At 46.9% G+C, this 26,166-nt stretch overlaps 1 pseudogene across 1 annotated transcript; it reads right to left on the reverse strand.

The window, feature by feature from the left end:
• Window positions 1-7,370: 7,370 nt before the first annotated feature.
• Window positions 7,371-25,887, reverse strand: LOC147083898 (carboxy-terminal kinesin 2-like; annotated as a pseudogene). The gene is made up of 16 exons (XR_015075954.1): window positions 25,797-25,887; window positions 25,462-25,515; window positions 24,079-24,303; window positions 21,632-21,717; window positions 21,577-21,594; window positions 21,241-21,276; window positions 19,958-20,158; window positions 18,602-18,724; window positions 18,008-18,124; window positions 15,933-16,106; window positions 14,825-14,989; window positions 14,090-14,228; window positions 12,732-12,865; window positions 9,334-9,407; window positions 9,168-9,243; window positions 7,371-7,433 (listed from the first exon to the last, which is right to left on the reverse strand). The product of XR_015075954.1 is annotated as a carboxy-terminal kinesin 2-like (transcript).
• Between the last annotated feature and the right edge of the window lie 279 nt (window positions 25,888-26,166).

Genomic DNA, 26,166 nt, shown 5'->3' on the forward strand with positions numbered 1-26,166 from the left:
GATGTATCCACTCGATATACAAACAAACACTAATAGCATTCAATTGCTTTGTAAACAAAGCATTGTCCTGTGGTAACATTTTCTCTTCATTGAACCTTATTCCAGACACAGAAAGCTGCTTTCCAAGCCCCTTTGTCTTCGGCCATGTGGTGTGACAGCCATTTTTATCCCTGGAAATTTAAAAGCACAACGCCCAGGGATTCTTTAATCCAAAAAATTGATCTTCAGAACTGTAAATTATTGTGAATTCTTACAGCTGTCGTGTTGCATATAGGTACCAAAGATATAGATAAAAAATGTGATAAGGACCTAAAAGAGGAATATAGCGAGTTAGGTTGTAAGTTAAAAAATAGGACATCAAAGGTAGTAATCACAGGATTGCTACCAGTGTCACGTGCTAGGCAGAGTAGAAATAGAAGGATATTTCAGATGAACATGTCGCTAGAGGAATGGTGCAAGGGGGAGGGATTCAAATCCCTGGGACATTCGGACCGGTTCTGGGGGAGGTGGGTCCAGTACAAATTGGATGGTTTGCACCTGGTCAGGACCGGGACCAATGTCCTTGGGGGGAGTGTTTGCTAGTGCTGTTGGATGGTTTAAACTAAAATGGCAGGGGGTTGGGCACCTGTGCAGGGAGACAGAGGAAAGGGAAGCAAGGATAGAAGCAAAATACAGGAAGTAGAAAAGCAAAAGTGGAAGTCAGAGAAATCAAGGGTGTAAATCAAACAGGGCAACAGTAAATAATAATTCTAAAAGAGCTAGCAGTGTTAAAAAACAAGCCTGAAGGCTTTGTGTTTTAATGTGAGGAGCATTCATAATAAGGTGGATGAATTAGCTGCACAAATAGATGTATACGGATATGATATAATTGGGATTACGGCAACATGGCTCCATGGTGACCAAGGCTGGGAATTCAACATCCAGGGGTATTCAATATTCAGGAAGGACAGGCAAGAAGTAAATGGAGGTGTTGTAGCATTCCTGATTAAAGGGGAGATTAATACAATAGTAAGGAAGGATATTAGCTCTGATGATGTGGAATTTGTATGGATTCCTGCTGAGAAAACACAGGGGGCAGAAAACGTTAGTGGGACTTGTATAGAGACCCCCTAACTGTAATGCGTAGGTTGGGGATGGCATTAAATGGGAAAATTAATTAATTAATGTGCAAGAAGGGCACAGCAGTTATCATGGGTGACTAATCTTCAAATAGATTGGGCTAACCAAATCAGTAACAATACTGAGGAGGAGGAATTCCTAGGGTGTATACAGGATGGTTTCCTGTACCAATATGTCGAGGAACCAACGAGACATCAGGTCATTTTCGACTGGGTATTATGTTATGAGAAAGCATTAATTAGCAATCTTGTTGTGCGAGGCCCCTTGGGGCGGAGCGATCATAATATGATAGAATTCTTCATTAAGATGGAGAGTGAAGTAGTTGACTCAGAGACTAGGGTCCTGTAGCAGGCCCAGACTGGCCGTTATGCCCTTCAGGACACGGTCAGCTCTGTCAGTATTGGTGCTACTGAGCTACGCTTGGTGATGGACATTGAAGTTCCGCACCCAGAGTACATTCTGTGCCCTTGATACTCTCAGTGCTTCTTCCAAGTTGTGTTCAACATGGAGGAGTACTGATTAATCAGATGAGGGAGGGCAGTAGGTGTTTATCATCTGGAGGTTTCCTTGCCCATTCTTGACCTGAAGACATGAGATTTCATGGGGTCCAGAGTCAATCTTGAATACTCCCAGGGCCACTCCGCCCCAATCAATACCACAGTGTCACCACCCCTGGTGGATCTGTTCTGTCGGTGGGATGGAACATACCCTGGAATGTTGATTGAGGAGTTTGGGACATTGTCTGAAAGGTATGATTCTGTGAGTATGACTGTCAGGCTGTTGGTTGACTAATCTGTGGGACAGTTCTCCCAACTTTGGCACAAGCTCCCAGATGTGGGTGAGTAGGATTTTGCAGTGTCAACTGGGGTGGGAGTGCTGTTGCCCTGTCCATAGCCGGGGCCGAGTTCAATGCCGAGTGGTCCATCCTGTTTCATTCGTATTATTGTGTTTCATAATGTTTCATAGCAGTTTGTTACAACTGCTAGGCCATTTCAGAGGGCAGTTAAGAGTCAAGCACATTGTTGTCGGTCTGGAGTGACATATAGCCCAGACCACCTGTTCGGCCGCCTGAAATAAGCCTTTCAGCCCAACAGGTCCAGGCCGGTGTTTATGTCCCACACGAGCCTCCTCACAGCCTTCATCTTCTAACCACATCAACGTATCCTTCTATCCATTTCTCCACCATGTGTTTATCTAACTTCCCCTTAAATGTCTCTGTGCTATTTACTTCAACTATTCCTTGTGGAAGCGTGTTTCACATTCGAACCGCCCTCTGGCTCAATAAGTTTATCCTGAATTCCCCATTGGATTTTTTAGAGACACTCTCCTATTTATGGCTCATTTTTCTGGTCTCCCACGCAAGGGGAATCATCCTCTCTACCTCTACCCTATTAAACCCCATCCTAATCCTAAATGCCTCTATCAGGTCTACCTCTGTCTGCGCTTCTCTAGAGAAAAGGGCTGCAGTCTGTTCACTCTTTCCCGCTAGCTATAATCTCAGTTCTGTTATAATAATAGTAAATGTTTTCTTGCGCCTTCTTCAGTGACTCTATGGCCTAGAAATTCATTATAGCCACTTTTGGGGCGGTAAAGTCGGGCGGCCGCTAAAGTTTGCGCCCGGCGCAAAGTCAAGGCCACTTCGCCGATATTCAGTTGCATCACCCTAAGAGGTTGCTGCTGCACTAAAACAGGTGATGCACGACTATCATTAGGCGCTAAGCCGGCAGCCCGGGGCGCTAACACCGGAAGTTGGGCGCAGGGCAGGTGCGGCAAGCTGCTGATTGCCGGCAGACACTCTGGCTCCGGTGAGCTCTTAAAGGGGGAGGGTGGATTTGTTTTTTTGACAGGCCGAGACTAGTGTATTTGTGTTTTTGGGGAGGGCTTCTCTCCATCACTTTGTTTTTGTTGTTGTTCCTCCTCCTCCTCCTCCTCCTCCTAGTGTTGCAAAACGGCTGCCTTTTCTACTGCAGGAGTGCCCTTTAATTTGCGCTCCCCGCAGCCCACCTCGGCTGTGTACCATTCCACTTCACAGTCGTTCGGGCCGCCAGGCGCACAATGGGGCGGCGCGAGTGAAGTTCCGGTTCCGGGCGCACAAAGGGCGTTGCACGACGAAATGACGTCATGATCTGCGCGCGCAGATGAGCGCGCGCAATGACTTTGCGCCGGCGCTAAATGTCTACTGAAGTTGGGGCGAGGCGCAGATCGCGCTGCGCCCGGGCGCTAAGCGCCTAGCGCTCGAGATCTACTCCTCCTAAGGCGCTAACGGCTGGTGCAGCCAACTGAATTTCTAGGCCTATGTCTTTTATATAATATGGAGATCAGAACTGTTCCCATTCCTCCAGGTGAGCTCTCCATTGTGCTACTTGTGCCCTGACTCCACGTGTTCTGGCCTTAGTCATGAGACTCCTAACTTAACCAAGGCTTTAATGGAAATTCAGCTTTATTGCCTCTCACTGAATTAAGAGCAGAGGAGTTATCCCCGGGTCACTGGCCAATATTTATCCCTCAATAAACATCACAAAATCAGAATATATGCTCATTATCACATTGCTGCTTGTGGGAGCTTGATGTGCGCAATATGGCAGGAGCATTTCCTTCATTAAAACAGTGACTAAACTTTAAAAGTACTTAATTGGTTGCAAAGTGATTTGGGACGTCATGAATTCCTGAAAGACACTTTTTGAATCAAAGCCATTCACTTATTTTTAACCTTATCTGCCCTTTGTCTTACTTCATCAAATAATTCCATAAGATTGGTCGAACATGAGCTTCCACTGAGGAATCTGCGCGGAATACTCTTTATTTTATGTTTAGTTTCTAGGTGTTTTGATGTTGCATCATTGAGTAAGGATTCCATTTCCTTTCCTGTCATTAGCAGATTGTGTGCAGAGTGATCAGTGCAGGAAGTTCACTGACAGTTCAGGGAGAGGAGAGTGTGTGATTGACAGCTACAGACTGTGTGCCTGGATTTCTCTGACAGTTCCCGAGAGCTGTCAGGTCAGTTTGTAACAACGCTAGGATCGAGGAGTCGATCCCCGTACAGAGCAATGAATTTATTTGGCGCGTGAAATTTCTTACATTTGTTATTTAAAAATGAAAAGCTTGGAAAGAAACTCACAAAACACAGCCTGAAAAGGTTATTTTTATTAAAGAGCTTCCATAAACCATTTACGTTATATAAGTTACTTGGAAAACATGACCATCTGTAGGTTACACAAACATGGCCGTCTGTAGGAGACAAAAACATGGCCGTCTGTAGGAGACACAAACATGGCCATCTGTAGGTGTCACAAACATGGCCGCCTGTAGGAGACACAAACATGGCCGTCTGTAGGAGACAAAAACATGGCCGTCTGTAGGTGTAACAAACATGGCCGCCTGTAGGAGACACAAACATGGCCGTCTGTAGGAGACAAAAACATGGCCGTCTGTAGGAGTCACAAACATGGGCATCTGTAGGAGACACAAACATGGCCGTCTGTAGGTGTCACAAACATGGCCGTCTGTAGGAGTCACAAACATGGGCATCTGTAGGAGACACAAACATGGCCGTCTGTAGGTGTCACAAACATGGCCGTCTGTAGGAGACACAAACATGGCCGTCTGTAGGAGACACAAACATGGCCGTCTGTAGGAGACACAAACATGAGTGCCTGTAGGCGACACAAACATGGCCGTCTGTAGGAGACACAAACATGGCCGTCTGTAGGTGTCACAAACAGACCCTTTATAATATAAAGTTCAATTTTGCAAATCCTACAACAGGAGAACCAGAATAATTTTATGTTAAATTAACCCGGGTTCGAATCCGGTCTCGGGCGACTGTCTGTGTGGAGTTTGCACATTCTCCCCGTGTTTGCGTGGGTTTCCTCCGGGTACTCCGGTTTCCTCCCACAGTCCAAAGATGTGCAGGTTAGGTTGATTGGCTATGATAAATTGACCCTTAGTGTTAGGGGGTTAAATATGTGGGGTGGGTGGGATATGTGTTGGTGTAGGGGTTACGGGGATCGGGTGGGATATGTGTCGGTGCAGGCTCGATGGGCTGAAATGGCCTCTATCTGCACTGAGGTTTCTGTGATTATAGCTTTTCCTGCTTGTTTTTAAATTCGGTAACACAAATTGTGTTATGTATTTTTCTGAACTTGGGAGGAAGTGCTGCATTTCTGACATGTTACATGGGGGTGTGCTAGTTGAACAAGACCACGTTTATTAATGGAAGTGATTGAAGTTAAAAATATGTATACCCATTTTTGTTCAATTTTTTAATACTGTGAACTAAAGAAGTAGAGCACTTTATATTGGTTGGTCTTCCGGTTGCATTGTGATTAATATTCTGATTACATATCTGGATGTACAGCCCGTCAGCGCCATAGGAAAACTGCTGCTTATGCTGCCATTGGTGTAGTGACGTGAGGGATGGGCTAATATGTGGAAAACTTTAAAATTAATACAAATTGCACTAATAGATATGCCTCAGTCAGCTCACCTTGGGCTTTTGGATTGTTTGTCGATCACTCAGCTAGCTGAGTGACGTTTCTGAAGTGTTTATGCAGTTCTTTGATATCCCAGTCATTTCTGACAAGTAATTTTTTGAAAAGTTTGTACATGACAAACTAAAAGCTTTTAATTAATTCTACTGTAAACAAACTTGCAGAATGGGCATGGAAATGACAAATTAATTTCAATATAGCCAAGTGTGAGGTGGTGCATTTTGGTAGGTGGAAAAGGCTACCTACTCCTTGGAAAATAAGAATCTAAATGGTGTAAAGGGATCTAGATTCACAAATCATTAAAAGTAGCAATGCAGGTCATAAAAGTGCAACTAAAGCACAGGTTCATTTCTAGAAGAGTAGAATTCAAAAGCAGTGAAGTTACATTAAATTTGTATAGAACCTTGCCTGATTGTCTCATGATTTGAAATGGCAGGGTGGCAATATGGCATTACTGTATAGAAGTGGTTGATGTCATAAAAGTTGCCCACGGACGAAAAGGTCGCACTCAAAGGAGGTCGTGGCCCGATCAGTACAAAGAAAAAAAGAGGGAACATTGGCCAGAAGCAGACTCTCAAATGGTACTACGAATTGGGGAAATGGTGATCTAAAAATGACCCTGGGGACAATTTGACAGCAGTGGCTGTACATGACTAGAAAATCCAGGTAACTGCACTGATGGGAAAATACAAACTTTATTATAACATTTAAAAAAGTGTTACAACTTTTACAGAAGTTTTCAAATAGTTAAAGCAATGTTTCCAGATGCACCATCATTGTAAAGACTCTAAACGTTGTTTTCTCCAATGACATTTCACAGTTTAGATTAAGCGAGGGCCGTCCATAGTACAATGCACCGTACATGGCAGCATACAATGGCTGGGCTTCATCAGTGCCGAATGACAGTTGAACAAAGAACCAGCCTTTGCCAAAAGAGAAACATTTATTGATTAAAAATACAAAGAATCAAAAAGGCAAGACACGTTAAAAATAAATTAAATACACAGCAGGATTTTCAAAAGATGCAGCGAGGCTGAATACACTCAGCCGCACATTTCCACAGCAGATGCCTTTTTGATTCTTTGTATTTTTAATCAATAAATGTTTCTCTTTTGGCAAAGGCTGGTTCTTTGTTCAGCACAGCGTTGCACTTGGAGCATCAGCAATGGCCACCTTCAGCAGAGACTACAGGCAGCCCCCATCCATGCTCAAAATGACCGTCACCTTTCTTGTAAAAAAAAAAAAAAATTCTTCCCCTATAAAATGAAGTCCTAATCCCCATGTAGTGACCTTCAATATGTGGGCTTACTGGATTGGCCCAGTGGCACCTCAAGTCCGTCCAATGGGCAGCCAGAGGCTCTGGCTAGTAGCTGTATTCAGATGGGGAAGGTACAACATTGGCAGAGACGGCAGCTGACCAGGTTATAGGTGCTGAAGGAGCAGGAGACCCAAGTCTCTAGTTCCACATTACCTCCTCCAGGACACTGTCCCTGTAATCACACGAGTGGGGAATTGTACCCTCCTCATCCACCGGATATTCTACACTACATTTTCCCCCATATAGAAAAGCAGGTTTATACCACATTTGCAAAGTTTGAAAGCTACATTTAAAACAGATCTAATCTCATAGCTCAGCAACGTTCTGTGTTTTACAACACGGGCTCATTGAAGCAGGTCTTTTTTTTTTTTTAAAAAGCAGATTTGAGGAGTATTTGGAATGACACAATTTACAGTTTTTGGCCGATGGACCAGACAGCTGGGTCATATTGTAGTTACTGGTTCTATTTCCGGTTCACTTGTGCCATCCCAGTCACACTCATTCACCTGAAAAAGAACACCCGGTTTAGCAAGAGTTCAGGTCAAAAAGTGCCCACCACCCACAAACGACAGCACAACCTACTGAGGAGACAATTCCCAGTGTCATTAATGCACTAGAATGACAAGGTGCAACGCCAGACATCCCAAAGCAGAATAAACTGCCAGGGGAAGCACAGCTTAGCTGGATTCCAGCTCTCCCAACAGACAGACAGGTCATTGAATGCTGATCAGAGGAATTTTAAAAAATTTGTTCCTGGGATGTGGGCGTCGCTGGCAAGGCCAGCGTTTATTGCCCATCCCTAATTGCCCGAGAAAGGTGGTGGAGAGCTGCCTTCTTGAACCACTGCAGTCCATTGAAGGTGCTCCCACAGTGCTGTTAGAGAGTTCCAGGATTTTGACCCAGCGACGATGAAGGATCGGTGATATACTTCCAAGTCAGGATGGTGTGAGACTTGGAGGTGGTTTTCCCATGCGCCTGCTGTCCTTGTCCTTCTAGGTGGAAAGAAATTGTGGGTTTGGGAGGTGCTGCTGCTGAAGCCATGGCAAGTTGCTGCAGCGCGCATCTTGTAGATGGTACACACTGCAGCCACGGTACGCCGGTGGTGGAGGGAGTGAATGTTTAAGGTGATGGACGGGGAGCCAATCAAGTGGGCTGCTTTGTCCTGGATGGTGTCGAGCTTAGCGTTGTTGGAGCTGCACTCATCCAGGCAAGTGGAGAGTATTCCATCACACTCCTGACTTGTGCCTTGTAGATGGTGGAAAGACTGGGGAGTCAGGAGGAGAGAGACACTTGCTGCAGAATACGCAGCCTCTGACCTGCTCTTGTTGCCACAGTATTTATGTGGCTGGTCCAGTTAAGTTTCTGGCCAATGGTGACCCTCAGGATGTTGATGGTGGGGGAATTTGGCGATGGTAATGCCATTGAATGTTAAGGGGTGGTGGTTAGACTCTTGCTTGTTGGAGAGTCATTGCCTGGCACTTCTGTGGCATGAATGTTACTGGCTACATCTCAGCCCAAGCCTGAACGTCATCCAGGTCTTGTTGCATACAGGCATGGACTGCTTCATTATCTGAGGAGTTGTGAATGGCGCTGAACACTATGCAGTCATCACTGAACATCCCCAGTTCTGACCTTATGTTGGAGGGAAGGTCATTGATGAAGCAGCTGAAGATGGTTGGGCCTAAGACACTGCCCTGAGGAACTCCTGCAGTGATGTCCTGGGGCTGTAATGATTGACCTTCAACCACCACAACCATCTTCCTTTGTGCTAGGTATGACTCCAGCCGGTGGAGAGTTTCCCCTGATTCCCATTGACTTCAGTTTTACTAGGGCTCCTTGATGCCACACTCGGTCAAATGCTGCCTCGATGTCAAGGGCAGTCACTCACCTCTGGAATTCAGCTCCTCTATCCATGTTTGGACCTAGGCTGTAATGAGTTCTGGAGCAGAGTGGTCTGGTTCCACCCTTGAAACTACAGGCCAATTGAAAAAACCCTTGCTGTCACACAAGCTAGCTCACAGATGGAACTTGTATGGGTCAGCTGCTCAACGAGCAAGGAGGCTGGGTACAGGACTTGTACTGCAACACAATAGTTAGTCATTGAGTCACAGCTTGTACTGTTGTCAAACCTCAGTGGCAAGCACATAAATACCACAAACTCTCACTTGTGCCCCACTGTACACAATCACTGGCAGCCAGTTTCTGCAACACAGGGCATGAACCATTTGAATTCGACATACCTTACTGGCAAAGCGCAAGGAATTGAGTGACTCGCTGAAGTCCTCTTCCAAAGGGGAGATATTCACAAACATCAGCCGGCAAGGAAAAGGTTTCCAATTAAAAAAAAACTTCACAAATTAGATAAATGGAACATCATTGTACCGACTGGAGGAGAAAGCAGCTTACGTCTTTGAATTGCCTCCTAAACTATTCTGCAGCAGGTAGGTCAGCTTGCTGTCCCGGTAGGGGATGTGAGATTCCTGGAAAAAACAAGGGAACTCTTTAGTGACAAGAGACAAATAGTAAAATAGCTCCACCCACCAGCACTGCCCCACTCCAGAGACATGAGCCCATAAATCTAGGCCGACACTCCCAGTGCAGTACTGAGGAAGTGCTGCACTGTCAGAGGTGCCGTCTTTCGGATGAGATGTTAAACCAAGGCCCCCGTCTGTCCCCTCAGGTGGATGCAAGAGATCCCATGGTACTATTTCGACAAGCAAGGGAGTTCTCCCTGGTGTCCTGGCCAATATTTATCCCTCAACCAACATCACAAACAGATCTGATCATCACATGGCTGTGGGAGCTTGCTGTATGCTAATTGGCTGCTGTGTTTTATACATTAAAACAATGACTACATTTCAAAAAAGTACTTCATTGGCTGTAAGGCACTTTGGGACATCCCAAAGTCATGAAAGGCACTAGCAAATCTGTGTGTACTGAGTTTCCACACACAGCTATTACTGCAGTGGACCCTATAAAACAACATGTCCCTCACATCTTACCAATAGGAACAGCAAATGTTGCAGGGAAAGAAATAGAAACATAGAAGATAGGAGCAGGAGTAGGCCATTCAGCCACTCGAGCCTGCTCTGCCATTCAATGCGATCATGGCTGATCATTCAAATTCAGTACCCGGTCCCTGCTTTCTCCCCATATCCCTTTAGCCTTGAGAAATATATCCAACTCCTTCTTGAATATATTTAATGAATTGACCTCTACTGCCTTCTGTGGTAGAGAATTCCACAGGTTCACCACTCTGGGTGAAGAAATTCCTCCTCATCTCTGTCCTAAATGGCCTACCCCTTATCCTTAGACTGTGACCCCTGGTTCTGGACTCCCCCGCCATCGGGAACATCCTTCCTGCATCTAGTCCTGTTAGAATTTTATAAGTTTCAATGACATCCCCTCATTCTTCTAAACTCCAGTGAGTACAAGCCCAATTGATCCAATCTCTCCTCATATGTCATTCCTGCCATCCCAGGTATCAGCCTGGTGAATCTTCGCTGAACTCCCTCCATGGCAAGAACATAATTCCTCAGATAAGGCGACCAAAACTGCACACAATACGCAAGATGTGGTCTTACCAAGGTCCTGTACAACTGCAGCAAGACATCCTTGTTCCTGTACTCAAACCCTCTCGCTACGAAGAGGGCCAACATACCATTTGCCTTCTTAACCGCCTGCTGCACCTGCATGCTTACCTTCAGCGACTGGTGGACAAGGACACCCAGGTCTCGTTGCACTTCCCCCTTCTCCCAATCTATTGCCATTCAGATAATAATCTGCCTTCCTGTTTTTGCTACCAAAGTGGATAACCTCACATTTATCCACATTACATTGGGCAGAAGCATGGCAGATGCAATCACCCAACCTGTCCAAATCATCCTGGAGTTTCTCAGCAGCCTCCTCACAGCACACACGCCCACCCAGCTTTGTGTCGTCTGCAAATTTGGAGTTATTACATCTAGTTCCCTTGTCTAGATCATTAATATATATTGTGAATAGCTGGGGTCCAAGGACCGATCCCTGCGGTACCCCACTAGTCACTGCCTGCCACTCGGAAAAAGACCCGTTTATTCCAAATGTGTGGGGACTAACCTTTTACGCCTTATCGAATATACAATTTAATCTTGCCAATATCCATTTAGTTCCTGCTGTATAGTTAGTTCAAATAGGACTGGTTTCCCTCTCCCCACTCTCGAACAATACAGCAGAGCACTGCCACTAACCAGAACCAGAGCGGTCTTTTAAACAGCCCACACTGAGAATGATCCACATCTCTGCACACCTGCATCAGTTTGTGCCACAGGCAAAACAGAATCAGCAGTAGGCACCCCCCTGGCCCCCCACATCCCACCTACTGCCCCAAAGTGACAGTATTTAAAACCCCCGTTGAGACAGTACAAAGTAGCAGTGTTTAAATAAAACACACAAGGGCTAACATACTTTGCACAGCTGTGGCTGACCAGCACCGAATATTCACACAGGGAAAATGGATAAAGGCTGACACTGAACTATTTGAGCTATTACAGAAGCAAAATACTGCGGCTGCTGGAAATCTGAAATAAAAACAAAATGCTGGAAATACGCAGGTCAGGCAGCATCCGTGGAGAGAAACAGTTAACGTTTCAGGTCGATGACCCTTTGTCAGAACTGGAAAAAGTTGCAGATGTAACAGGTTTTTAAGCAAGTGTAGGGGCAGGGAAAGTGGGGGGGGGGGAAAGAAAGAACAAAAAAGGGAAGGTCTGTGATAGGATGGAAGGCAGGAGAGATTAAGAGACAAAAGGGATGATGGTGCAAGGCAAAAGGAGATGGTAATGGGACAAGGTAAGAAACAAAAGATGAGTCTAGATGAAGTGTAAATGGTGATGGCAGGATGATCAACAGCTGCCAGAGAAAAAAAAAGATGGGGCAGACGTTATGGTTTGAAATTGTTGAACTTTGTGGAGTCCGGAAGCTGTAAAGTGCCTCATCGAAAGAGGTGCTGTTCCTCGAGCTTCATTGGCACCACGATAGGGTTCCCCTGGTCCTCACCTTACCCACCAGCCTCCACATTCAACGGATCCTCAGTCATTTCCGCCACCTCCAGCATGATCTGCCCACCAAACACATCTTCCCCTCACCTCCCCTTTCAGCATTCCGAAGGGACCGCTCCCTCCGCGACACCCTGGTCCACTCCTATCACCCCCAACACCCGGCACCTTCCCGTGCAAGCCCAGGAGCTGCAACACCTGCCCTTTTACCTCCTCCCTGCCCACTGTCCGGGGCCCCAAACACTTTCCAGGAGGAACAGCGATTTACTTGCACTTCTTGCAATTTAGTATACTATAATCACTTCACGATGTGGTCTCCTCTACATTGGGGAGACCAAACGCAGATTGTTTGACCGCTTTGCCTTGCACCATCATCCCGTTTGTCTCTTAATCTCTCCTGCCTTCCATCCTATCAGACCATCCCTTTTGTCCTTTCCTCCCCTCACTTAAAAACCTGTTACATCTCCAACTTTTTCCCAGTTCTGGCGAAGGGTCATCGACCTGAAACATTAACTGTTTCTCTCTCTACAGATGCTGAGTATCTCCAGAATTTTCCGTTTTTACTCAAGCTATTGGTGGGTGGGGTACAAATGGAATGCTCAAGATCTGTGGTGGGACTGAGGGCGCATGGGGAGAAAGAGCAAGGAACAGAAACAGCTTCTATTTTAACCTGATGTAAATGGAGTGTAAAAATTAGATAGGGTGTAAATGGGGTATGGAGCCGAACCAGTCCCGTTTCCAAAGGCTTTAACCTCCTATACTGGATCTTACCTTTTTTGACAGTGACAGGATTACACGGCCAAGCTGGGAAAGGCTCCTGTTAATTGACACCCGCTGACGATCACCCCTCGAGTGAGATTTATCGATCCGCTCACTGCCTGCCAGGTCCACCAGATGCAGGGTCGCTGAACCCATTGGGGGAAAAACCAACATCAGCATTAGCAAAAAAGCAAGGTTACCGCACAGGGCTGAAAACATTAAAACCTGCTGGAGGAGGCAGGTCTCGAATCAAAGGTTGACAGGAACCACGTTCCATGTTTGACAGCAACACAAAATGCCACAATCTTGGTAGCAAACGCATCAATAACCAAATGCCTCATGGAGAGGGTGGTAGTCATTCTTTTGGACAGCAAACAGCATTGTAGCATTTTTGAAAATAGTGCTGTTTTTCAAACCAAGACAAGAGGCGTGGGAGAGAATGGTTTCCAGAGTGGAGGGAGAAAGGGAAGGAGCAGGATCTTTAGGAGGTGCTAGAAAGTAGGGGGGGGGGAAATCAGGTGGAACTGTGGAGGGAGGGCGTGTCTGGCCATTGTGTAGCAGTGGGAGTGGGCAGCTACAAACAGGCCAACAGCAACAAGCCGCAGCTACCTGTCCCTTTACGCACACAATCGGAGTAGGGAGGGACGAGCTACAAGCTCCAGTTCAAAGCTAGCAGACTGAAGGGATGAAAGCCTCTTTCCTACGCAGGGCGACTCTGGCAGTTAGTCTCACGCTAATCTCAGATCCAGCAGGATTGTCGACGTGGGAATCGGGAAAGTGTCACATTGGTGCACAGTTGGGATTGTTAAGGTTGGGGTGGTGCCGTATTGTTGGGATGAACTAGAGGGAGCTGCTGCATCTGGTTACACGACACTGAATCTGGGGGAGAGAAGTGCTGTCTGATATGCAAAGTGTACTACTCCCCCATTATTTGCCTCAGGCGCTTGTTGCAACGTACGGCAGGGATTCTGCCAGTTCATTCAGGTTACACACCTAGTGTCAGCTTCGAGTCTCACAGCGATGGGAAGTCAGAGGGGTCTGATTTGTCTTTTCAAAGTAGCACGACTACCCCCAGGGGCTGTGCACAAGTAAATGGGGCCTTTTGTTGGGCACCATGGGTCAGTGCTGCCCTTACAGCAACACATAGGAGCTGGGTTAGCAGCTTGGACAAGACACAAGTGGCTGTGCGCTCATTGGGTGCTGCAAATAGAACCCCTTGTAGATTGTCTAATTCCAGTGTAGAGGGGCAGCAGTGTTAACCCACTGCTTCAGTTCGACAGACAAGCACCACAACCAGCATCTAAGGAGGATTGTTGAAGCCCAAACTCTGCCCATCGCTAGAGAAGGTCAACGTTGGGACAGATACTCACATGTGTACTGGAGATCACCAGTGGACTTACTCCAGTCAATCTCCAGCTGGAAGACACTGTGGCTCCGTGAGGAATGATCATTCGCTACCATTCCCGCCACCGACCGATTGTCTTTTGCGATAGCAATCAAATTGCAAACCTGCGTGGGGAGGACAGAAACAGAGAAACTACACTCAACTGCCGATCCGTGAAGCCAGGCAACTCAACTGATTTGAGCATTTACTCATCGAAATCCCTCTCCCAAAACTGAAGATGCTAAACACAGCAATTCCAATTGGAGTTCTGTAAATCGAACCAATGGCGATTTAATAGAGGCACCAAAGGACCAGTGGAACACAGGAGCAGGAGGAGCCCATTCAGCCCCTCGAGCCTGCTCTGCCATTCAATGAGATCAGGGCTGATCTCTGACCTAATGCCATCTACTTTCAATTGATGGCGAGTGGTTATTGAACCAGGAGCAATCTAAATGTAAAAGTTGAAGAATGAAAGTGGTGCTAACCTACTAGACGTGGGCACAGAGCACAACATGCCCTGCTCAGTTTCATAGTAAAGAAATTATATTTCCATTTACAACAAAGAAATGTCAAACTGATTACCCGGCCCTGTTCAAGGAAACAGTGAGCAGTCCCAGCTCTCCTCGCTGGTACGGAACTGTATTAACAAACCAGCAAACAAGCATTCTTTTCACTCATGAACAGTTTGAGTTGTAAACACAAGTACACAAACGTTACCCACCTCCGCTGTGGCGACGGGGATGTATTTGAGGTTTGTTACGTACAGCTTTTCACATTTAGCGCAGAGCAGTTTGATCTCGTACTCGACATTGTTCTCTGGTTTTGTCACAAGCAGGTCACGAAGGGTCTCATTGTAGATCTCCAAAAAGCTGGCAGTGAATTTATACTGAAACAGATGCAAAAAAAGTGCTCAACACGGATTATTGCAAAACAGCCAATGGCATTAACTGGCTCAAAGCAATTATTCAAGTACAGTACTTGGCTGGACAGAGCACAAATAAAAAGCCACACTATCAACTTTTGCACTGTTGAATCAAAGTCTGGTGGCACCAGGTCATGCTTTGTGAAGTAGAATCATGAAACCCCCCCAAGCCATGTTTTCTGTACTTTTAAAGCACTTCCATTATTGAAATACAAGTAATTGGTAGAAGAATTAAAGGGGCGTTGTGGAGAACTTTTTTCACCCAGAGGGTGGTGGGGGTCTGGAGCTCACTGCCTGAAAGGGTGGTAGAGGCAGAAACCCTCACAGCATTTAAACAGTACTTGGATATGCACTTGAAGTGCTGTAGCCGACAGGGCTACGGACCAAGAGCTGGAAAGTGGGATTAGGTTGGATAGCTCTTTCAGCCAGCGCAGGCACAATGGGCTGAATGACCTCCTCCTCCTCGTATCCCTCCCCATGTCTTAGGCACATTGCCATACAAATTCAAAGAACTTTTCTACATTAGTGACTACACTTCAAAAGTACGTCATTGGCTGTGAAGTGCTTTTGAGACATCCAGAGGTCGTGAAAGGGACTACAGAAATGCAAGTTCTTCTACAGCTTCACTATTGCAAAGAAATCAGCCACATAGGCTAGATCTGAAATTCAAAGCCTGAACACTGGCGAGTTGGCCAATAGTACAGATGCTACGACTGGGCTCTGGACAGGAGCAAAGAAGAAAAATGTGATATTCAGCTGCTGTCCAAATCCTGTGTCTAAAGGCACAGTACAAATAACCGCTTGGTGAAGTACCAGGAGGACAGCGGGTATCTAAAATCGAGGTTGAGTCAGTGCCTACAGGAGAGCGGGTGGTGTGTGACGTATGCCACTTCCTGCAGTAACTCACTGCCCATCCCGTGGCCTTCAATTCCTGTGCAGTTAAGAAGATCTGATCAACGGCCCGCGGAATCATCCCCTTGGTCTTTGATGTCACGTCATCGGGTCCTTCCATAGTAATGGTCTTCCCACTGCCCGTTTGTCCATAAGCAAAAATGCACACGTTGTATCCATCCAAGGCAGACTGGAAAGCAGGGAAGACAGACAGGCAGAGTTACTCCACATCGCATAACTCCCTCGATTCAGACTGCCCGCATCGTCACTTTGGGCACATGACTCTGGGCCGAGCCTTGGGATCCTTCAAGATCCCAAAACAGTTGCACTACTTACCACCTGCCCCCACCCCTTGTGTTCCACAAGGATCAGTGCTGGGACCGCTGCTGTTCACAATTTATATTAACGATTTAGAAATCAAAAACACAATTTCTAAATTTGTGGATGACACCAAATTTGGGGGTGGGGAGGGGATAGTCAATACTGAGGAGGACTACAACAAGTTACAGGAGGACATTAATAAACTTGCAGAATGGGCATATAATTGGCAAATAAAGTTCAACACAGATAAATGTGAGGTATTACATTTTGGTAGGAAGAATAGGGAGGTCACTTATCACTTGGAGGGTGCGAGACTAGGTGGGGTAGAGGAACAAAGGGATCTCGGAGTACAAATACACAAATCACTAAAAGTTGTGTGACGTAGGTTAGCATGGCCATAAAAAAGCAAACCAAGCACTAGGGTTTATTTCTAGAGGGATAGAATTGAAAAGTAGGGAAGTTATGCTAAACCTGTTCTGGTCGTCATATTATAAAAAGGATAGAGGCCCTGGAGAGGGTGCAGAGAAGATTTACAAGGATGATACCAGAAATGCAAGGGTATACATATCAGGAAAGGATGAGCAGGCTGGGTCTCTCTTCTCTTGGGGGGAAAAACCAGAGGGGAGACCTTTAAAATTATGAAAATTTTTGATACAGTAGATAGAGAATGTTTACATGTGTGGGGAAGAGCAAAACTAGAGGCCATCAATATAAGATAGTCACCAAGAAATCCAATAGGGAATTCAAAAGAAACTTCTTTACCCAAAGAGTGGTGAGAATGTGGAACTTGTTACCACAGGGAGTGGCTGAAGCGAATGGTATTGATGCATTTAAGGGGAGGCTAGACAAGCATGAGGGAGAAGGGAATCGAGGGTTTCGTCGATAGATTTAGATGAGGAAAGACGAGGAGGCTCAAGTGGAGCATAAATGCCGGCATGGACTGGTTGGGCCGAATGGCCTGTTTCTGTGCTGTATATCCTATGCATGTAATCTTACATAACCCCATTACCTCCATTTTCTGCCCAGTCCTTCTCTAAAAGCACCAACTCATTGGATCCAGATCCAGAGGTGCAATGGGCACCATCCATTACTTACTGAGTGCCTTCACATTCTGAACCGTTTAGTACACAAATTGATGCTCTTACCAGCCGGAGCAGGTTTAATATGATAAAAAGATGCCAGAGTCTTAAAATTAGAGCTCGGCTATTTAAGAGTGAAATCTGGAAGCACTTCACACAAAGGGTAGTGGAAACCTGGAAGTCTTTCCACAGAAAGGCTATGGATGCTGGGGACCATTGAACCTGTCAAGACCCAGATTGACAGATTTTTATTCATAAGGGAATCCAGGGATACAGGGCAAAGGCAGGTAAACAGGGTTGAAGTACATCAGCCATGATCTAATTGAATGGCAGAATGGGCTCAAGGGGCTGAATGGCCTCCTCCTGCTCTTATGGTAATACTAATAGTGTGGATGGAAAGGTTCCCATGTCCACTAATAATGCTTGCATAAATAACTGAATACAAGAGTTAAAGTTTCATACCAATTAGGCAACAAACCCTGTTCCAGTATAAACACTGACATCTAAAGGATCATTCCACCCAGAAAGATGGAGGCAGTGAGTAGTTTATCAGCAATCTTTAGTGAAACCACCTGCATACTTAGACTGAGGAAGCCTCCGATACAATGCTATCTAAACCATCCAATCATCTCATTACCTGAACCATCCTCCCACTGCCCACATCATTTCCCAGACCACCTACCCCCATTACCTGGACTAGTTGGGAGATATCTTCAAATACATCTTTCTGACTTGCCATTGGCTGGAAAACACGGTCAAAACTGAAGTCGTATTTCACCTCTCCTTTCCGATCGCGGCCTATGTGAGACTGTAGCCAGGGACAGAGAGGGGGGGAAAAAGTTAAGTTTGTAAACAAGCAAAGGAACTAGATATGCAAGACTTTGTACTGAGCTGGTATAGTGCCCAGGGAGAAGTAGTGTTAGAACTTCAATGGCTCAACATCCCTACTCTGCAGAATTTCACTTCTGAAGTAATTCCCACTGCCACACAATGACTCCATCCAGTAAACATTGGAAGCAGAAAGCAAGCGGAGTGGGCAGCCTGCCTCCAACTCATTGGCCGACAGTGGCGTCATCCAGACACTCGAGTAAGTGGGTAGTGCAGCAACACCATTTCATAGTCTCTGTAAAGTCAATTGGGCAACCCTTTCGTTTCCTGCTTTGCGGGAAGAACAGAACGCCCCTGTCCTGTGCCCGAATCTAACAGTCAGTAGCATTGCTGCAGTTGATGTTTATTGCTGGTTACCAGTTTGAAGGATCAGATACACAGCACAGGTCAATCTTACCTCTTCCATTTTAGTCAAGGTGATCCCCTCCTCATTGGGCAAGAACTGAACGTGAAGTTCATTGCCATCTTCCTTCTCAGAGTCCAGAACTGGCCGCATATGGCAGATCACGCGGATGTTACCCTGCAAAGTAACACAGCAGAGGGAAAATTATTGGTTACATATGGGGCAAAGAGAAAGAATTCCTCCGATCATCTACTGCTTGAAGACGAAGCTACGAGCAAAGGAGAAAGCTCTTCATGGCCAAGCAAATGACCAGCTGAGCCAGTCAGACCAGCAAGGCCCCAGCTTCACCCACATTCTGGGCTCTGTTAGTCTGTTACTTTAGCTGCAGTAAGTCTGGCCTGTGGCGAAAGACAGACCATGTTTTACTCATTGTTATGTACTCACCCCTGGTGGAAGCACTTGCCTATGGTGCATTGTGACCCGACTGATGCCCCAGAGTTAATTAGCTGGCCTTCAACAGCCATTTAGGCAAGTACCCTAGGTTGACTGTTCAAGGTAACCATTGGAGTCTGCTCCAATCCCTGTACCCCCCCCTACTTTCTTCCTGTAACTCGTGTTGTTCAGTCCTTTGAATTCCTTTAGTACTAACCCTAATGTTTGTGCCTTGTTACCAATTCATTGACCTACTAAATCAAGCCCCGTTAGGAACTTGCCTTTCACATTCTTGGGATGTCCCAAAGCAAGTCAGCCAAAGAATGACAGTGTAGCCACTGTTATAACAATGAGATCAAGGAGTAGTTAACCTGTTTCAGCAATGTTGGTCAGGAGAACTGAATCCCAGCTCCTCTTCAAAAGAGTTGCAAGATTTGTTTTGTCCTGTTCTCTCTCCCTCCCCCAACCCCCACCAGGAGGGCAGGACTTCAGTTTAACATCTCATCCTACAATGCAGTACTGCTTAGATTATGGGCTGAAGTCCTGAAGTGGGCTTAAACTCTCAACCTTCTAATTAAAAGGCACACACACAATTCCAGTGGATACCTTAACCTCAGCTCCAGGTCCTGACTAGTCTCTTCCCTGGTATCTGGTGAATCTAACTCTACCTTACCATTATTCAACATCACTATAGTGGTGTGCCTCAACTGTACAGTATTGTGACTGCAATCCAACCAATGTCTTGTACAGGCACATTATCGCATGCTTTTTGTATTCAATCTCCTCCCCTAAACCAGATGTATTTCCATTTTGCTCTCCTCCCTGCCCTTTACACTGAACTGACATTTGCAACACTCCCACTTTAGCAGTCAGCAAGACTCTAATTTACCCATGTCCAACACGCCCAGTATTTGGAGAACAGAAAGGTGCCAGCACAGGTTCCTGGCAATGGCACTGGCTGCCTTGGGCCTTATGTACCTTGAGCTCTTGCACAGTGTTGTGCAGTTTGCGCCTCTCTTGTTCCGTACAGTGCAGCCTATCCTCCAGATCCACGACCACATCTCGCAGCGACGCGATTGTTGTCTGCTGCTCCTCTATGCACGCAACGTTGTGCGCGAGCTCCTGCTCCTTCAATGTCAGCTTGTTCTGGACAAAGAATGGCAACGTGGCCAGTCAGCACTATTATTTTAGATACCATCTGAAAAGGGGCACGTTTGTAAACATGGCACACAACTAACTAAAACATTTGCCCTAGTAACAGTGTAGAATCAACCTAGTTGGTCAGTCTGGATCATCCCCTCCTAGGTTGTCATCCAAGATTAGGATTAAAGATAACACTAACCAAATCCGTGGCACATAAAGCTGCCAAATCTAATTCAGTCTCCAAAGCCTACTCAGTGACCCCTGAAAATAAATTCCAGAAATACTTCACCTCATCTCCGATCCCTCTGCAGTGCTGAACCACCACGAGAGTTCTTAACACAGACTTCAAGAGTTAGTCAACATTGTACCACTGGACACTTGATCTTATCCAATGCTACATCATCATTTCCAGGTATCCTCATGTGAAAAGGCAAGTTCTTCTGGGGCAGTTTCAGGTGTGGCAGTGCAGTGCCTCCCTGGTACCTTTCACAGGTGACCAGTGCCCAAGTGGGAGGCTGTGATAGTGAAACAGTGGACCATCACAGCTGAGTCATAGTCATAGAGTCATAGAGTTTTACAGCACAGAAAGAGGCCCTTCGGCCCATCGTGTCTGTGCCGCCCATCCATCCCTGTCCAGTCTAATCCCATTTTCCAGCATTTGGTCCATAGCCTTGTATGCAATGGCATTTCAAGTGCTCATCCAAATGCTTCTTGAATGTTGTGAGGGTTCCTGCCTCCACCACCCTTTCAGGCATTGAGTTCCACATTCCAACCACCCTCTGGGTGAAAAAGTTCCTCCTCAAATCCCCTCTAAATCTCCTGCCCCTTACCCTGAATCTATGCCCCCTTGTTATTGACCCCCCTACTAAGGGGAAAATTTCCTCTTTGTCTACCCTATCTGTGCCCCTCATCATTTTGTACACCTCAATCAGGTCCCCCCTCAGCCTTCTTTGCTCCAAGGAAAACAACCCCAGCCTGTTTAGTCTTTCTTCATAGCTGAGGCGCTCCATCCCAGGTAACATCCTGGTGAATCTTCTCTGCACCCTCTCCAAAGCAATCACATCCTTCCTATAGTGAGGCGACCAGAACTGCACACAGTACTCCAGCTGTGGCCTCACCAGCGTTTTGTACAGCTCCATCATAACCTCCCTGCTCTTATATTCTATGCCTCGGCTAATGAAGGCAAGTATCCCATCTCCTCTTTAGCCTGATCTACACCTGTGGGCCTGTGAATCTAACCCCTTTAAGTTAAGGCATGCTTTAAAGCCTTTGTGGGGAGGGGGTGGCAATCAAAACATCCAGAAATGTGACGCTACCGCTAAGCTGCGCGGTAGTCTGGAGGTCCCGCGCAGGCAGTTTACCGGCTTTTAAATGGGAGAAACCGCGTGAAAATTTGAATGGGATGCGCAGCCACTTAATGGGACCACGCACGGAAAAAAAATGAGATGGAACACTACTTTTGTTTCCTCAACCTCAGCAGAGAGTCAGATTACTGGTCCTCACTTCAACGTGAGCAGTTAAGCGTTCTATTGCAGTTTCACTCACCTGCAGGATAGCAACTTCTCCTCGGCACTTGTTCAGCTCCACCTCCGCTGCTCTAAACAGAAGTGGTGAACAGAGTCAGGGTTCCTGAGCTGGGACGGGAGTGGACACACAACTTATTTATATAGCACCTTTAACGTAGCAAACCTCCAAAAAGCACTTTGCAAGAGCGTTATCAGGCAGAATTTGACAGTTCCAGGAGATATTAGGGACAGGTGACCAAAAGTTTGGTCAGAGATAGGTTTTTAAGGAGCATCTTAAGAGGAGAGAGGTGTTTAGGAGGGAATTCCAGAGCTTAGGACCTAGGCAGCTGAAGGCACAGCCACCAATGGTGGAGCGATTGAAATCAGGGATGCGCAAGAGGCCAGAATTGGAGGAGCACCGATATCTCAGAGGGTTGTAGGGCTGGAGGTTAGAGAGATAGGGAGGGTTGTGGGGCTGGAGGAGGTTAGAGATAGGGAGGGAGGGTTGTAGGGGGCTGGAGGAGGTTACAGAGACAGGGAGGGTTGTAGGGCTGGAGGTTAGATAGGGAAGGTCGTGCGGCTGGAGGAGGTTACAGAGACAGGGAGGGTTGTGGGGCTGGAGGTTAGAGATAGGGAAGGTTGTGCGGCTGGAGGAGGTTAGAGACAGGGAGGGTTGTAGGGCTGGAGGTGGTTAGAGACAGGGAGGGTTGTAGGGGGCTGGAGGAGGTTACAGAGATAGGGAAGGTTGTGGGGCTGGAGGTGGTTAGAGACAGGGAGGGTTGTAGGGCTGGAGGTTAGATAGAGAAGGTCGTGCGGCTGGAGGAGGTTACAGAGACGGGGAGGGTTGTAGGGCTGGTGGTTAGAGACAGGGAGGGTTGTAGGGGGCTGGAGGAGGTTACAGAGATAGGGAAGGTTGTGGGGCTGGAGGTGGTTAGAGACAGGGAGGGTTGTAGGGCTGGAGGTTAGATAGGGAAGGTCGTGCGGCTGGAGGAGGTTACAGAGACAGGGAGGGTTGTGGGGCTGGAGGTTAGAGATAGGGAAGGTTGTGCGGCTGGAGGAGGTTAGAGACAGGGAGGGTTGTAGGGCTGGAGGTGGTTAGAGACAGGGAGGGTTGTAGGGGGCTGGAGGAGGTTACAGAGATAGGGAAGGTTGTGGGGCTGGAGGTGGTTAGAGACAGGGAGGGTTGTAGGGCTGGAGGTTAGATAGAGAAGGTCGTGCGGCTGGAGGAGGTTACAGAGACGGGGAGGGTTGTAGGGCTGGTGGTTAGAGACAGGGAGGGTTGTAGGGGGCTGGAGGAGGTTACAGAGATAGGGAAGGTTGTGGGGCTGGAGGTGGTTAGAGACAGGGAGGGTTGTAGGGCTGGAGGTTAGATAGGGAAGGTCGTGCGGCTGGAGGAGGTTACAGAGACAGGGAGGGTTGTGGGGCTGGAGGTTAGAGATAGGGAAGGTTGTGCGGCTGGAGGAGGTTAGAGACAGGGAGGGTTGTAGGGCTGGAGGTGGTTAGAGACAGGGAGGGTTGTAGGGGGCTGGAGGAGGTTACAGAGATAGGGAAGGTTGTGGGGCTGGAGGTGGTTAGAGACAGGGAGGGTTGTAGGGCTGGAGGTTAGATAGAGAAGGTCGTGCGGCTGGAGGAGGTTACAGAGACGGGGAGGGTTGTAGGGCTGGTGGTTAGAGACAGGGAGGGTTGTAGGGGGCTGGAGGAGGTTACAGAGATAGGGAAGGTTGTGGGGCTGGAGGTGGTTAGAGACAGGGAGGGTTGTAGGGCTGGAGGTTAGATAGAGAAGGTCGTGGGGCTGGAGGTGGTTACAGAGACGGGGAGGGATGAGGCCATCACATTACAGATGCTGACTGAAAGTAAACTGAACCTGATCTCAACACCAATTACAGGAGGAAGTACTGAATTTAACCATTTTAACTGAGCTAATTAGAAAGATGCAGGATTCTCGATTAGAAGCACACAAGCCAGCCAGCATATGAAGTGAAAAGGCAGCTTCCGACATGACGGGCACACATCTGAACCATTACCTGCCTGTCACTACACATTCTGACTGACCTGTTTATTCCCAGAATCTGCCATTTTTATATATTTGTACTGTGATTACTCTGACTGGGTTTCATTTGCCCACTCACTGACCAGTCTGCCAGTCCTAATGTAATGATAGTTGACAGCAGCATTCTCCCCCCCGCCTCCACCTCCCTTCCTCAAATCAGAGTGGGCAGGCACAAAACTGGCCAGTTACATTAGGAAGTGTGTCAAAGGTGGGAGTGTGTAGAGGGTAAGGAAGAGTATCAATTGTGCGAGCGAGTCATGGGTAACTAACATGGACAACTATTTTTGCTACGCAGGGAATGTTGTTTTTTTGCAAGTGTTGCTGCTGCAGGCCCAACACAGCAAGCCCTGGTTTAATTCCTGCTATTTATTACTGATGCAAGCAGTCCAACGATGCAATACAATACAATACTAACTGTAGCTTGTTTTGAAGTTCTTGGATCTGCAAGGCAGCAACAGCCAACTGTTCACCCCTCAGTAACATACTCTCAAGCTGCCTGCTCGCCTCCTCAGAGACCTGTAGCTTGTTGGTGCATTCCGACAACTCTGACTTCACGTACCTCAGCTGCACCTTCACATCACTAAGTTGCCCTTTCAAATCCCGGGCTGGCCGCTTCTTGGAGGCAGCTGTGAAGAGGAGCACAAAACATCAGTTCACCGCTTTTTAAAATGCAACTCATCAGCAGTAAAAGTGTGTTTGTGAACTATGCCTGCAGCTACAAAAAACAAAGCAAGTTTACAAAAATATTACTTTAAAACAGAAAACGCTGGAAAAACTCAGCAGGCCAGGCAACATCTGTGGAGAGAGAGAAACCGAGTCAACGTTTCGGGTCAAACCCTTCTACAGAACTGAGAGAAAAAGGGCAAGAAATGAAAGATTAAAAGGCAGTTTGGGGGCTGGGAAACGGGGGAGGGGATGAAAGAAGAGACTAAGATATTCAAGGTGAGACAAGATGGTAATAGGACAGGTCAAGAAACAGACAATGGCTCTAGATGAAGTGTGAAATGCACTGGCAGTGTGAGAGAGACAGCTGCCATGTGGGAGAGAGAACAAAAAGGAAAAGGCACAAACTTAAAGTGTGGATAAAATAATAGGGCCCGAGGCTATGATCTGAAATTGTTGAACTCGATATCGAGTCCGGAAGGCTGTAAAGTGCTTAATCGGAAGATGAGGTGCTGTTCCTCGAGTTTACGCTGAGCTTCCGTGGAACAATGCAAGAGGCCGCAGACGGTGAGGTCTGAGTGGGAGTGGAATGGTGAATTGAAATGACAGGTGACCGGAAGCTCAGGGTCACCCTTACGGACTGAACGGAGGTGTTCCACAAAGCGGTCACCCAATCTGCGTTTGGTCTCCCCAATGTAGAGGAGACCACATTGAGCATTGTTACTTTAAAACAATTTGCTGGTATAAAAAAAAGTCAAGTGCCTTTAGACACAAACGACTTGCAGTAATGCAGTGGAGGTTCATGGGCCATGAAACAGGCAACAGTGCCCTTCATCATGTTAAAACATGCTCTACTGAACCGAATAGATGGACACAAACCGACTAGATCTGCAGGGACTTAGAATACATGTCCGTTATAAGCAGGCTGTAGTGAAGATTGTCCCCCCATCCCAACACTTCCTTAGGACAGCACCAATGATGATTAGAGTTAAAATATTAGTTCAACATTAATTGTCTCTAAATATGCTTTTGAATAACATTAGGAGCCATGCGCCTCCCGAGAGGTCAGTCTATTTTCAGGTTACAGCCCTGTATTGAGAGCATTAGACACAGTACTTTACCTGCTGTCTGGATAGAGGAAGGTGCAGCCACTGCTGTTACTGGCTTCTTCACTGCTGACTTCTTCACTACAGCTAAGAAAATGAAGAGCATTGAAGAGGAATGAACAATTCCCTGGTAGGAAAAGCATGCATCAGGTGTGTAGAGTGACCCAGTGAACAAGTTCCCCCACACAAGTCAGGAAGGCTCATTACCAGCCTGCTGTTTGAATAGATGAAAGATTGTTTTAAAACCCTTTTAGTTGCATTGGAGATTTGATGCCATGTCCTCTGGTTTAAACAGATTATTCCCATCTTCCCCAGTGGGAACGCCGGAGGAAATTAACGCACGCACTTACCTTCAGCTAGAGTGGCAGCAGAGTTCACAGCTGGACTGCGAGTCCATACCCCGTTAACGTTTCTCGTCAGTCTCACTGTGGAAGAGGACATGGTGCAGTTTAGAAAGCAGAGCCCGACAGAGATTCATCCATTTATTGTGAAACTAGACAGCCCAGCACAGATAGTTCACAGGGACACACCTTTAAATAGGAGCGCTCGGCTACCCATTGGCTGCTGGGGCCGTCACGTGCGCCGGATGCGGTGATCCGATTGGAGAGGGAGAGGGAGGGGGGGAGGAGGGAGGAGAGAGAGAGAGAGAGAGGGAGAGGAGGAGAGAGGGAGAGGGAGAGAGAGAGGGAGAGGGAGGGGGGGAGGAGAGAGGGAGAGGGA

This window comes from Somniosus microcephalus, unplaced genomic scaffold (genome assembly GCF_052327205.1).
Source record: "Somniosus microcephalus isolate GS21.2 unplaced genomic scaffold, FLI_Smic_1.0 scaffold25, whole genome shotgun sequence".
In the NCBI taxonomy this organism is placed as follows: domain Eukaryota; kingdom Metazoa; phylum Chordata; class Chondrichthyes; order Squaliformes; family Somniosidae; genus Somniosus; species Somniosus microcephalus.